Source organism: Leptosomus discolor, chromosome 11, assembly GCF_034619465.1.
Source record: "Leptosomus discolor isolate bLepDis1 chromosome 11, bLepDis1.hap2, whole genome shotgun sequence".
In the NCBI taxonomy this organism is placed as follows: Eukaryota; Metazoa; Chordata; class Aves; order Leptosomiformes; family Leptosomidae; genus Leptosomus; species Leptosomus discolor.
The window spans coordinates 14,014,378-14,027,302 of record NC_141401.1 but is presented as its reverse complement, the minus strand read 5'-3'; positions in this window follow the sequence as shown (position 1 = coordinate 14,027,302).

The window sequence follows — 12,925 nt, the reverse complement described above, 5'->3', positions numbered from 1 at the left end:
TCTCTGACCACTGTGCAGTAAGAACATTGCAATACCACCACCTAAGCTGGGATTTTATTTGGTCCACGTCCCTCTTATATAATGGTTATAGTTTAAAATTTAGTCACACTGTTGGAGTACATTTTCATGATACATAATGGTGTGACTGAATGAGCCAGAATGTGTGCAGTGAGTGGGTGACAACTGGCCCAAAGATAAACTAAGCTTAATGCAGACTGGCTCTAACTGAGGTACTGATGTCCTCAAAGTGAGTCAAGGCTTCACAAAAGTGAGTTATCATAGTGTGGATATAACTTCTTTAGCAAAGCATTCCTTAGCTGTGAACCTCTAGGAATGATGTGTAATTGTTACCTATAAAGAGATGTCGTTCTGTGTTTGTGGTACCCTACAAAAAATTGTGCAGTGTAAACAAAAATGAATGGTGATTGTAAGTTCTGTCAGGGCTGCGATGTTGTTAGTTCTGCTTGAGAACAGTGACTTTGGCAATAACAGAATTTGTCGTCACTATCCCTTCAGAAAAGTAGCTGTGAGTCAAAAATAACAGAGGCTTTGTGATTTAGATGTCTGAAGTGATTCGGTGATATTCCTGTGCCATCATTAGTTCCAGCAGTTGGATATGGAATAAAAGGTGTCCCTGTATAGCCACCAGATACATACATTATATAACCAGAGAAAAAAAATCCCTAATGGTTTAGTGTAATTTCCTGTATAAAACGGACCTTTAGCCATCTTCTAAGTCTTTTAAAAATCAACAAATACTGTTCTTCTGTTTCACAGGGCTACCTTGACACACAACTTCTGAAATAAATTTGTTTGGATTGGATAAATTGAAAAATTTGCTTTATTTTTAAAATCCCCTTTAAGCTCAAAATTGTTAAAAGCTTTATAAACAGTGAATTACTTGTGTTCGTATTATGTTTCTATGAGGGAAATAATTGTGAATTAAGGATTTTACATTTTATGTAAGTTAAGGTTCTCTTTGAATACCTGATCTAATTGGAGAATCGGACCTTTCCAGAGGAAGTGATTTGTAAACTGATACTATGTCATCTTGCTCCTAGGAGTAATTTCTTTTTCTCTTTTGGGATAATTTCTAAGGAAATACTGGAATTAGCCTGAAAGAATCATTGATTTCCACTGCAAGAAGAAACACGGCAATTTTGGTACTTGTACACCTCAAATATGTCCAGAGAAAAAGTTGTGGACAAATAGGAAGCCTAAAACGTGTGCAGTAGAGGCCTAGTTTAAAGAAAGTGACATGTGACCAATTTTATAGCAAGACTATAACATTGGCGGGGGGAGAATGGACTCAAAACTGTAAAATGCTGATGGAAGAAAGGAAATAAGGAATTAAACATCTCCACAGAAGTTGTAATTAGGGAGCTGCTGAATCTGAATAGGCAAACTTTTTCTTTAGTCTGGAGAACAACATTTCCAAACTGTAAATTTGAACAATCACGTGCAACTGAGAAAATACAGGAGGTGCACTTTGAAAAATGCACTGCAGATTTCAAGAAAAGTTGATACTCTAATGAAGTTAGAAAATGTCATTGTATGGTAGGCAAACAGAAATTAACTGTATTGTGAAATCTGACTATGAAATGAAGAGTCAGCAAGTTCTGTTCTTTTTTTCTAGGTTGCAGTGGATAACAAAATACTTGTAGAGAGAACAAGTTTGCAATGTGCAGCTTTGTCATGCACATAAATACTGGCTGAAATTAAGAGATATTTCTGTACAGAACTGTCATAAAACTTTCACATGCTTTCTTCAGTTTTTCTTGACATATGAGACGGAGAGAAAACATGTTGGAGTTTGATATTGGGGAACTAAAGACAGTGTTTTAGAACATTCTAAAAATCACAACAAGAAATGATCTGGACTTGCAGTTATCTTTTATATAACAGTGTTCTGGGGTTGACTTTCAATGTATGCCTTATCCAAAACCTGAGACTTTGCACACAGGACCTTTGATAATGGTAAAAACAGGTAAGAGCAGTGAATTGTCCTGCGGGACTGTTGCAGCATGAGGGAATATCTGAGTAGAAATGGATCTTTATTTCCTCTTTGATTTAGGCAGATTGCACAGTACTGTAAATTCTACAGTACTGGACAGAACACTACGTGTATCTGTTTCAAAACTGTCATTTGAAACTACATTTGCAGACAGGTGATTTGTAATCTCTTTTCCCTTGCATGGCAAGGGTGACATGGAGCAGAGGAGGTCACTGTAGTTCATAGGACTTGATGATAAAGGAAGCAGCATTGAATTGTGGAAAAGATTCTCCTGCTGTTCAAGAACAAGAGGATGCGCTTTTTATCTGAGAAAGTTTGGCATGGGGCCTATGGGGTGGCATAGAGACTGGGGAATTGGAAGCTCCTCTTTACTTTCTTACTCTGTCGCTAGCCTATGTAAGCAACTGAGCACCTTTGACAGATTGCCACTGTAATTTGTCTGTGTTACCTGCACTTAATATTTTTGTGCCTTTTAAGTATGAGGATATTTCCTTTGTCTTGTCTGTTCAGATTGCAAACTCTGCCTGGTAAGGATAACTTGAACTATTTTGACATGCAGGATGGTAGAGCTGATCTTAGTTGTAGCTTTTAAGTTTTACGGTAGTGAACAAGTGGTTCTGAATATTTTTTGAGGCTTATAACACCTCTGAGAGGTGTTATTGTCACTGGTAGACTTGGTCATTTAAATATAATGATTAAAGAACAATGAAGTGTTGAACGTGGCAAATAGTATTTAAGTTAAATCAACCCTGATAGACTTTAAGTGCTATTTCTCTAAAAGGCATAGGAATGGAAATAATTTTGTCTTGGTTTGCTTTTCTCTCTTCAGTAACATAAAAGGGCATGAGTGATAATGCCCCAAATTGTTATAATTTATTGTGAAATACAAGCGTAGCATCTTCCAATAGGAAACATTTAATGGACCTCAGCTTGAGTACTGAGAAAGCCTAACAATACATTTTGTATTTTGTGACTGAAGTTGTAAGGAAACAATGTATTTCCTGAGAAGGGAACAAAGCATGCACTTAGACTCAGTTACATTATTTATGTTAGTCTAAAGAAAACTGTTCTGCTTATGGGCTGTGTATGGGAGATAAGGGACCTATTCCCTGCATGACTTTGCACCCTATCTATATCCAAAAGAGCAAAACCAAGACTACTTACGAGAAGCAGTGCAACCTTCGAATATGATTGTGAAAAATAGATACTCTTGGGATAAGAGATTAGGTGAAAAATAGATGCTCTGTTGAGAAGTACAGTACACAAAGCTGAATATTAATATTTGATGTAGAATGCTTAGAAGAATAAAATCATGGCAGAAGCAATAGTCACTTGGAATAATTTTATTTCCTCTTCTGCCTTATCCTCACAGTGTGATATTTCTCCTTCTTGGGAACCTCTATATGTAATTGGTTTATGATATGGTAGATAGTAATACAATCAATAGCTTTTGTTTACTCTATACAAAGAGTTGGACACAAATTGCTGTTTAAGGAATTACAGTAGAATCAAAAGGTATTTCTGCATGTCTGAGGTGAAGTTTTACTGGGTGTGAATAAAATACGTTATGACCCCCTTGTTAATTAGCACTTACTGATTTAGCATGTCCCCACCTCAGTCAAGAGGGAGGTACTGTTGTGCATTTCTTTATGCCCTGCAGTATGCTCTCAGATGTGAGGTGAAGAAAGTTCATATGAAGCAGGTCCAGTTCTGTTCAGGCTGAATGGAATTTCTTCTGCAGCTGTGAAGTTCAGTGAGATAATCCAGTGAGGAGTAACCTTACAAAAAAACAGAAGTGGATGGTTTTTTGGCTGAAGTCAGCTACCCTGCCTGGCTCACCATCCATTTGCATATGTTAGCTGGGGATGAAGGGAAGAGGCACAGTTGTGTAGGTGGGGATGAAGGGGTGAATGTGGGAGCTCCAATTTACATCAATTTAAACTGATGTAAACCAGCATGAGATTGCAATTAGGTGAAATGGGCTAAGTGTTTTTATCTGTCCCTACAGGAAAAGTAGCCTATCAAAAAGCCCAAACAACAACAAATCTATTTTCTGTTGGTTTAATGAGCTGAATCAGCTCTCCGAGGAATCAGATGAGTGCTGAAGCTGGCACAAGAGCTGCAGTGAGCAAATGCAACTGAAAATGAGGAAAGGAGAAGAGAGCAAGACTTAGCATTTCAGTACCAGTAGGGTGTTAGATTGGCTTAGTCTAACTTTAGTGTGTAAGACTGGTTCCGGTGTCAAGTCAACATAAATGCAGACTGCAGTCAAAGGAGTTGAGGACACAATCTCTTGACTGATAATCTGGGTGTAGATAGTTTGCAAATTATCAGGAAATAGTAGAATTTATGAATTTAAGGTGAGGAAGAAGTGAACACAGAATAATGAAAATGGATCTAGGAAAAAAAAAGTTAGTTAGACTGCAGCAGAGGCAAGCATGCCTGGTGAAAGAGAAATATAGAAACCATAGATCAGTATTGGTGTTTGATAGCTATTTATCACCAGAAAACCTAAATACACTCTTTTAAGTCTTTATTAAAGATCGTTAATTTTGAGAAGTATTTAACACAACTAAGAGGATTCACTTATGGGCCCAGGCCAAGAACATGTTAAAGAATGGGTAATGTAGACGTATTTATATTATCACTGACTCAAAACATTATCTAAAACAGGACAGCTGACAAATTTTTAGAGTTGTTACTGATTTCATTGGTAGGTATGTGTTAGGCTTTGAAATCACACCTCACTCTTTTTTTTGAGGAAAATGTGGAAATTGGACCAGTGCGTGTTAACTTCAGATCACAACTTTGGTGTATGGAAAGATGCCAGAATGCTCTGGTAGACAATCAGTTCATAAGTGCCTAGAACATAATACGTGCTTGGAGGCAGCCACTGTGGATTTGTTAAAAGCAAATCTCTTCCTTTGAGTAGCTGCTCTTGTGGATAAGAGAAAAGAAACAGGTGCAATGTATCTTTATTTTGGTAAAGCCTGTTATATATTCCTGCATGTGTTAGTCCTTTTCTACCTAAGTGCACTAACCTCTTGGCTAAGGTACTGTTGAACATACTTAGAAAATTTGTAAGATTGTATGAAACAGGTGAAGAGAGTTGCAGACACTATGAAGGTCAAGACTAGCTTTTTCAACAGCGCTTAGTGTATTAGAGAAATTATTAGATCCAAAATGAGCAACAGGAAATTCACACAGTCAAGTACTAAGAACTGAGAAAAATTGCAAGCGCAGAATGCAGTGTAACACACAATGGGGCGGGGGTTAGTTGATCTAAGCAAAGTGAGCGTAATTGTAACAAACAAAAGCCCTGATGCTCTTGCAAAAAAAGGAGATATAGTTCTAGGATGCATTAGCCTCAGCATGGTATATAAAATGGGAGAATTCCATCCCAGTCAGCATTGTTGGGACCTCAGTAGGAATTGACTGCCCAGGTTTGGGCATCACCATTCAAAAAAGATTTGTTGTACTGGAAAACATCCAGTAGGGAGAAACAAGAATAAGAGGAAAAAAAAATGACATACAAAGAAAGGTTGGAAAAACACTTTACTCATAGCAATGAATCTGTTTGTGTAACGTGCCTCTCTTGTCATTGTAAATGGGAACAAATGGTTGCATTGTTTTTTATAAGGCAGTATTTCTCTTGCTCAGTTTTGTAAATCTGATTTTCTAGCAGACAAGGTCTTACTCCAGTAATATTGCTTATCTGCTAGCCAGCCCATCTGTTTCTGTTTCTCCCTGTAGACTAGTACAATTTGGCAAATACCCAAGCATTTAAACACAGGTGTTCTTGGATGTCAGTCCTAGCCAAAAAGCACAAAATCTGTAAATTAAAGTTGTATAGCTTGAGACTGACTCAACCTAGCTAGACAACTGCTGGGGGAGTATGGCACTAAATTACCAAGCTGGGCACCATCTGGACAGTCAACAAACCTTTGAACCTTTTTGTCAAAGAAAATCAGTAGTTCTGTTGCATTCTCTTCTCTGCCTGTTCCTTGGCATGTTTTTGATGGGTGAAAGGTGAGGTGCAGAAGAGCCCTTCTAGTCAAACCAGCTATATGCTGGATTTTAAATCTGAAACCTGCCTGAGAGTTAAGTTGGGGAGATAAGCCATGGTTTCCTCCAAGTGTCTGGAAAGCCTTCCTTATAAGGGAGTAAATGCAGCAAACTCCTTGAGATGCCATCTCCCTGTGGAGCAAGTTGCTATTGCAGATGGAGGGAGGTGTTAGAACACAGCTCTCTTTTCCTAACGCATCCCGTCTTTCAAAAAGTTTGGAGTTTGTATGCAGAAAGGGGAAATTCCCATATTGTCAGCTTTGGGGGGGAAAAAGTGTCTGCCAAGAGAATAAAGTTTAGGGGAACTCTATGCCCTTGGGAATCTTTCTGAATTCTGTGTGAGAAACTGCGTACGGGAAGACAATCTTCTAGACTATTCCTGCATCTTCTGTACCATAAAGCCTTCCTTTATTATATTTTAGTCAGGTTGCACCTGTTACCCTAGACTCGGGTGAGGACAAAGTCATTCTCAGTGTTGATCTGTACGGAGTCTGGAGTACTGATGTGCTGTGTCCAGTTCTGGGCTCTCCAGTACAGGAGAGATGCAGAGAGTCTGGCAAAGGGCCACTAAGATGGTTAAGGGACTGGAGAATCTCTTATATGAGGAAAGGCTGAGAGAGATAGGATCTGGAGGGTGCAAGGAAGATGGAGCGCAGTGACAGAGGAAGGGGCAGTGGGTACAAACTGCAACACAGGAGGTTCTGTCTGACCATAAGGAAGCACTCTTTCTTTTTTTTTCTTTTTTTTTTTTTTTTTTCCTTCTCCCTTCCTTCTTTCTGTGAGGGTGACGGTGTGGAGGAGCAACCTGCCCAGAGAGGCTGTGGAGTCTCCTCTGGAGATACGCAAAAGCCATCTGGATTGGACCAGATGATTTCCAGTGGTCCCTTGCAACCTCAACCATTCTGTGATTCTTTGAATTGCCAGTAGAAAAGAAGCCTGTGAGAGGTTTTTCAGTGGTGTTTCAAGGAAGGAAAAATACTATAAACTGTTTTTATCTATACTTACTATGCATCATGTAGTTCTGTAAACAGCAGAGTTGCATGTATTGAAAGGCAAAGCCTTCCTAAGTATGACTAGATCTTTTAGAATAAATTTATTATTATAAATTAGATCTTTTAGGATAAATCTATTGTAAATTATGTCCAAAACCATTTCTCATGCAGAATTTCTTTTTAATTTTACTGTAGATGGTTTAGGAGGTTATTTATTTAATATTGTCTTGTATTAATTTGTACTGCTGCATTTTGCATTGCAGAGATGAAAGAACTTGATAACTAAAGCTCATCTGTCTACCTTTTCTCTTCCTTTTATGCTGCCTTTTTATAAATCTGATTTCTGTGTCCATTTATTGTATTTTACTGATATAATGAAAATAACTTCCAACTGGAAAGCATAGAAGGGACAAGACATAACAGTAACAGAAATGTAACAGAATTCCTTCACCTTTCAACTCTTCCTGCTTGTGTTTCTTGCTGTTCTTTGGTTTTTATCCTTTTGTTGAAGCATGACAATTTAGTGAGTTGTGGTTCTGGTTTCTATGTGACATTCCTGGCTGCTGCCTTCAGATGTGGCACCAATTTTCATATTTTTTTGGTTTCAGCTTCTTAAGGTAGACTGCCTTCTCTAATAGACTATTCTAAACTCTTGCAGTCGTTGGAGGCAATAATTCACTGAGGAATTTCTGCAGAACAGAGATTTATTCCATAGTTACCATTTGCAATGTTTAACTGTTGTTGCAAAAGCAGTTTATGAATGTATGGCATAAATCTGAGACCCTGAAAGTGCTTTCCTTAGCAGCTGCAGGAATCCCGAAGGCCTTTCCTTCCTCAGTTTCTCAGCCCCAGATTGAAGAACCTCATTCTCTTTGCCACACAGAGAAAAAACTGCCATAGCTCAGACCCATCTGGACCTGTTCCCCAGCTCTCTGATCACACATTTTTCCATCTGCAATAATAGCACTATAGGACAAGAGAGTATGTGTGCCCCTCAACAATTTGTGTTGGTAGGGAGCTACAGCCTCTGTAGCATCAGTTTCCAAAGTAAATTAGTTCCCATCAGTGTCTTTGCATCAGCATGATGCATTCTGTCCTGCAGTCTGTGCAATCCCGTCTTGAATGCCCTTGCTGCTTTTGCTTCCGGTCGTCTCTGTCTCCAGGGGCTCAGAAAGGCTGGTTGCTCAGATCCATCCATTTCCCAGGCTATGGATGGACTTGTCAACGCTCCTGCGGGTCTCGAGTGGTGAATTCTTCTCTGCATATTACAAGAAGTCCTTCTCCAGCTGTTCTGTTCAACTCTGGCATCTGGACAAGAGCCTATAGCTTTGATTGTGGTGAATAACTGAAAGTGCAACTGAACAGCGACAGAGGGCTTCTCTGGACCTGCTGCTGACATAGTTTGTTTCATTCTGTACAGTCGGTCTCCGGTCAGGTCGTGACTCCTGTGAACTGCTTGTGGGACTGTCCCTCACCACTCGCTGCTTTGCTTCGTCGTTCCAGTTAAGCCATTTTACCATTTATTTCCTGTGAATATGTAGAACAATCTAGAATGTACTCTTTGGGATGGTCTTGATTGTAATGTTGAAGTCCTTGGATGCATTCCTGTTATTTAGGAATTAATAGGATATATATTGCTGAATAAAAATGTTTTCCCTTTACAACATAAATCAAGTGACTGGTACTATGAAGGCAGGTCCAGAGTTGGCAAGATGTTTATTAGGTTCTAAAGGCCACTTTAAAGCCTCTATTTCTAATCAATGAGCCATTACGAGCTTTTATCTTTTGTTTCCTTTAATGCAGAGTTCTTATTACAGAGGCAGCCCGGCCAGCTGTAATGTGTTGTCACTACATTTAGTGGTGGTGATTTATGTATATCAAGCCAAGGAAGAGCTGCTCTGTGTTTTAACACGCCCACTTGTGACCTTGGGTACAGTCTGACTTTCTCTCAAAGCTCAATAGCAAAACAATTGCTGTGGGGTGTAAGCTTGGAAATCTCTTTTTTTTTTTTTCTGGTCTACACAGGTATAGCTGGAGGCTCTGTTATGAGTTGGGAGACATCCCAGTCCAGCAAACAGCCACAAAGTGTCACCCTTGCTGACTCCAGGATGCTGTACCCTTGAGAAATGGGGACAGAATCTGACCCACCTTTTTTAACATGCAAAATACAAGCGGTAGAATGAAAGTTAGCATAAACAAAAAGTAGGCTGTGGAGGCAGTACTGTGTTGTGGTGGGTTGTATTTTTTTCTCAACGCAGCTTTTTCTAGTTTTTATTGGTTGATGGGCAGCTGAGTTGATTTTAAAACTTCTGCTGCCTGCAGGGGTAAGTCTTGTTCTGCCCTTACTTAACTGATTAATTCAACAGAAAAAGTATACCACCATTTACTTGCACGGGCAGTACTGCTGTTGCAACTACATCAGTTACCTCAAGAAGCTGACTGTGGAAACTTTTTTGTGTTTTCGAACACATCAGTTCCCAGAACCTCACTGCAGTTTCTTAAGTGTTAGTGCTTATGTAAGGGAGGTGAGTGGGTGGCTGGGCTTGAAATTTCTAAGGGCAGATCAGCAGTTTGGGTTTAGACTGGATTAAAGTGATACAGAATCACAGCCTTAATCCTTGGGTATAGTACATTAAGCTTAAACAAATACTAAAATCTGTGGGGACAGGGCATCATCAGTAAATTAAATTTGTCACTACATTCCCTCCCACTCTAGTCTGTGGGAGGGAAGACACTAGTAAACACTGCCAGCTTTTCCTCTCCTGCTTCCATGCAGAGTAATTAAGGCATCCTGTAAACAAAAAGAGCACATCCAGGAATGGTAAAATGCTTCTGCATGCATCCAGAAGAAATTTTTGAAGCAAATATCACTGCAGGATCTGTAGTCGCTGCTGCAAAGACAGTGAGGCTGACTGCAGGTCCTGGGCTTCTGAATATGCATAATGGTCTGTATGTGGTAATGGCAGCCTTTCCAAATCTGTATGTGTTCAGATAGCACTGCAAAATCTTACCTTGCTCCCCTGACAAGACATAAATGTTTCTGTGACGAGGGCAGGTAGCTAAAGCAGCCTTAGGGTATTTTCAGATCTGCTGCTTGCTCAGGGCCATGCTGAGTACAGGGACAAAAAGCCTTTCCTCTCTAGGCCACAACTGCTCCTGGTGTGTTCAAGTCACCTGAAGTGCTTTCTGCTTCTGTGAGAACAGGAGAAATATTAGAGCCTTTACCACAGAGGTTTGTTTATTTTCTATGTATGGTTAACAATTAATGTTATTGAGAGAGATGTCGGAACAGTCAGTGTGGAAAACATAGGCATGATTCGTGTCAAAATAGAATATGGCGTGATAAATGTAATTGTTGTACCCTGTGTGAATCTGAAGTAATTTGTAATCACTATAACCTGTATCATAATTGTGATGAATGTTTGAATCAAATTGATAATTTGTAAGAGTAAAATATAGACAAGTGTGCTTCTCGCTTGGAACAATGTAACCGCTTCTTAAAAACCCCCACTTAGAGCTGATGTCACCGCTGCTTAGAAAAGCCCGCCGAAAAGATAGGACCATGAGACTTTCAAAGGATCCCATAGGAGAAAAGCGCGCCAAGAAACAAAGACCTCGAGACTTTCGAAAGACCCAATAGAAAAGGGGATTGGTCAAGACGCTGGTGTAAGAATATAAAAGACGCTGCCTTTAGAACTTGGTGTGCGTCCTGGTAGAGCAGAGACTCCCGGCGCACCCAGCGCTGTTTGCTTATCTCTATTCACTTAATAAATTGGAGACTTTGTTTAAAAACCTAGTTTGGGACAAAATTATTTATCACAGTCAGTAATCTGTACAGTGCCAATAGGTGCAGCATTTGGGAGATGATTACTGAGTCCGACTGACAGTATTGGTCATAGGACTTCATCCAAGTATGGCAGTGGTATGACAAATGGAGGTAGTCATGTATTGTGTAAAGGCAGGAGGATTATGAGTGTAAACAACCCTTACATTTACTGGTCTTCACCTTGTGTTGTAGAATAATCGATCAGAAATGCATTCAGTTTCCTTACCATATGTACTCGCCCAATGTAGTGTAGGTTACTCAAATAAAGAGAAGTGTTGCTGAAACTCATGCAAAAGGGACTGTGTTTCACTGGGGTACGTGGCTTTCTCAGAATCTGGTAAGAGGCCGAGGCAGCTCTGTCATTTTTTCAACCTGTTTCCTACAAAATCTGATCGTTTGGGAGACTGGCAATCTGGTTTGTCATAAAACAGTGCATGCTGTCCCTGAAGAACTTTCCAGCATAAAAAACTTTCAGTGGGAAAAGGTGTGACTATTTTTTGTTGTGGTTCAGTTGGTTGGGTGTTTTGTTTGTTTTATTATAAAGGGTAATGGAGCTTGTGCAACATACTGTATGTTGGTTTTGGAACCTAAGCTAGAGAAATCTTATGGCCTTTTTCATTGTGATATTAGCTAATCATGCCATGTAATAAGGCTATCACAAATAGAGTTGCAGGATCCTTGCAGATAGAAGTGTGTGAAAGACTATTTTATTGCTGTAATTTAGTTTGCAGGAGTTGGATCACAGCCACTTCCTACAGACTCACATGGATGCTTCCGTGTGAAATCCAGTCAAGTGGAAAGCTTTTATACTTACAGACATTTGAGTGATTTGGTAAATTAATGAAAGAGTTAGTGGGAGGACAACAGGATATCAGAACAGCCCTCAAATCTGCTGTTAATTACTTGTACATTTCTGTGTCCATCATCTGCCTTCCGGCTAATTCTAGCAGAGTCCTGCTGTGCCTGAGGCAGTGTGCTGGAAGGCTGTCTAGTTAGTAGAGCCTGGCAACTCCTTTCTGCTCATCTTCGGAGATAAAAGGCTGAACTTGAAATGGATGGACTGGGAACGTAGCATCGTAACAGATTTCTATAAAAATAAATATTGTCTGTATTGTGGATGTTTCTCAGTAACACAGGTGTATTAACTGGGCGTATTAACATGTATAGGTAGGGACGTATATATATGTCTGTGTTACAGTAATGATGTTTGGCAGGGGGAGCTGGTTTTCTTACTTTGATTATTTTTCCCCACTTCCCCTCCCTGGGCATGCATTTCCCTTTCTGATCTGAAAATTGAGTTCTGCTAACAGATATGTTGTTAAACTCAATGCTTCTGGCTGTGACTCCTTGCAGAAAGGAAAGAGGAATTAGTTCCATTATAATCTGTGGCAGGAAACTAAAGGAATGCGTGTTTATTCTGTGTCCTTTGGCAACATTTTTAGCTAAAGCCTAGTCCCCTCTGAGGGATGCTTTGTGTATTTACAGTGTAGGGAGGTGCAAAGGTGCTAAGGTAGTATAATTTTTCTTGAAGGACTTGCAAAAAAGCTATGTCTGAAGTAGTAGGAAGAATACAGTAAGAGAGTGTATCAGTCTTGGGTAGTTGAACTTACCGCGGTGCCATCAGGTGGATAGACTATAGGTGTCTTGTCCACAGTAAAACAGGAGTGCTTTTGTGTGCCTTATACTAAAGTCACTAATTAGCTGGTATCTGTGGGACAAGAAAGGCGATTCTAAGAGCTAATACAAAACCTAACCACTCTGCTAAACGCCTTGCAGTTAACAACACAATACTTTCTAGTTGAAAAATCGAACCCTTCTTTCAGCTACTGGAGAGTTTAGATTAACCTCAGTATAAATGGGTTGTTTTAATTTCTGTGGACAAGATGGTGAATTCTGTCAGCAAGAAATGAGGGGTTTAATTTGCACTCATATTGCATGTTTATAAAGAGACTAAACGTTTGTCCTGAGGAAAGGAATGTCGGTCAGCAGCTGGTAAGAGCTGTGGCTGTGCCCTTTCTTTGATCTCTC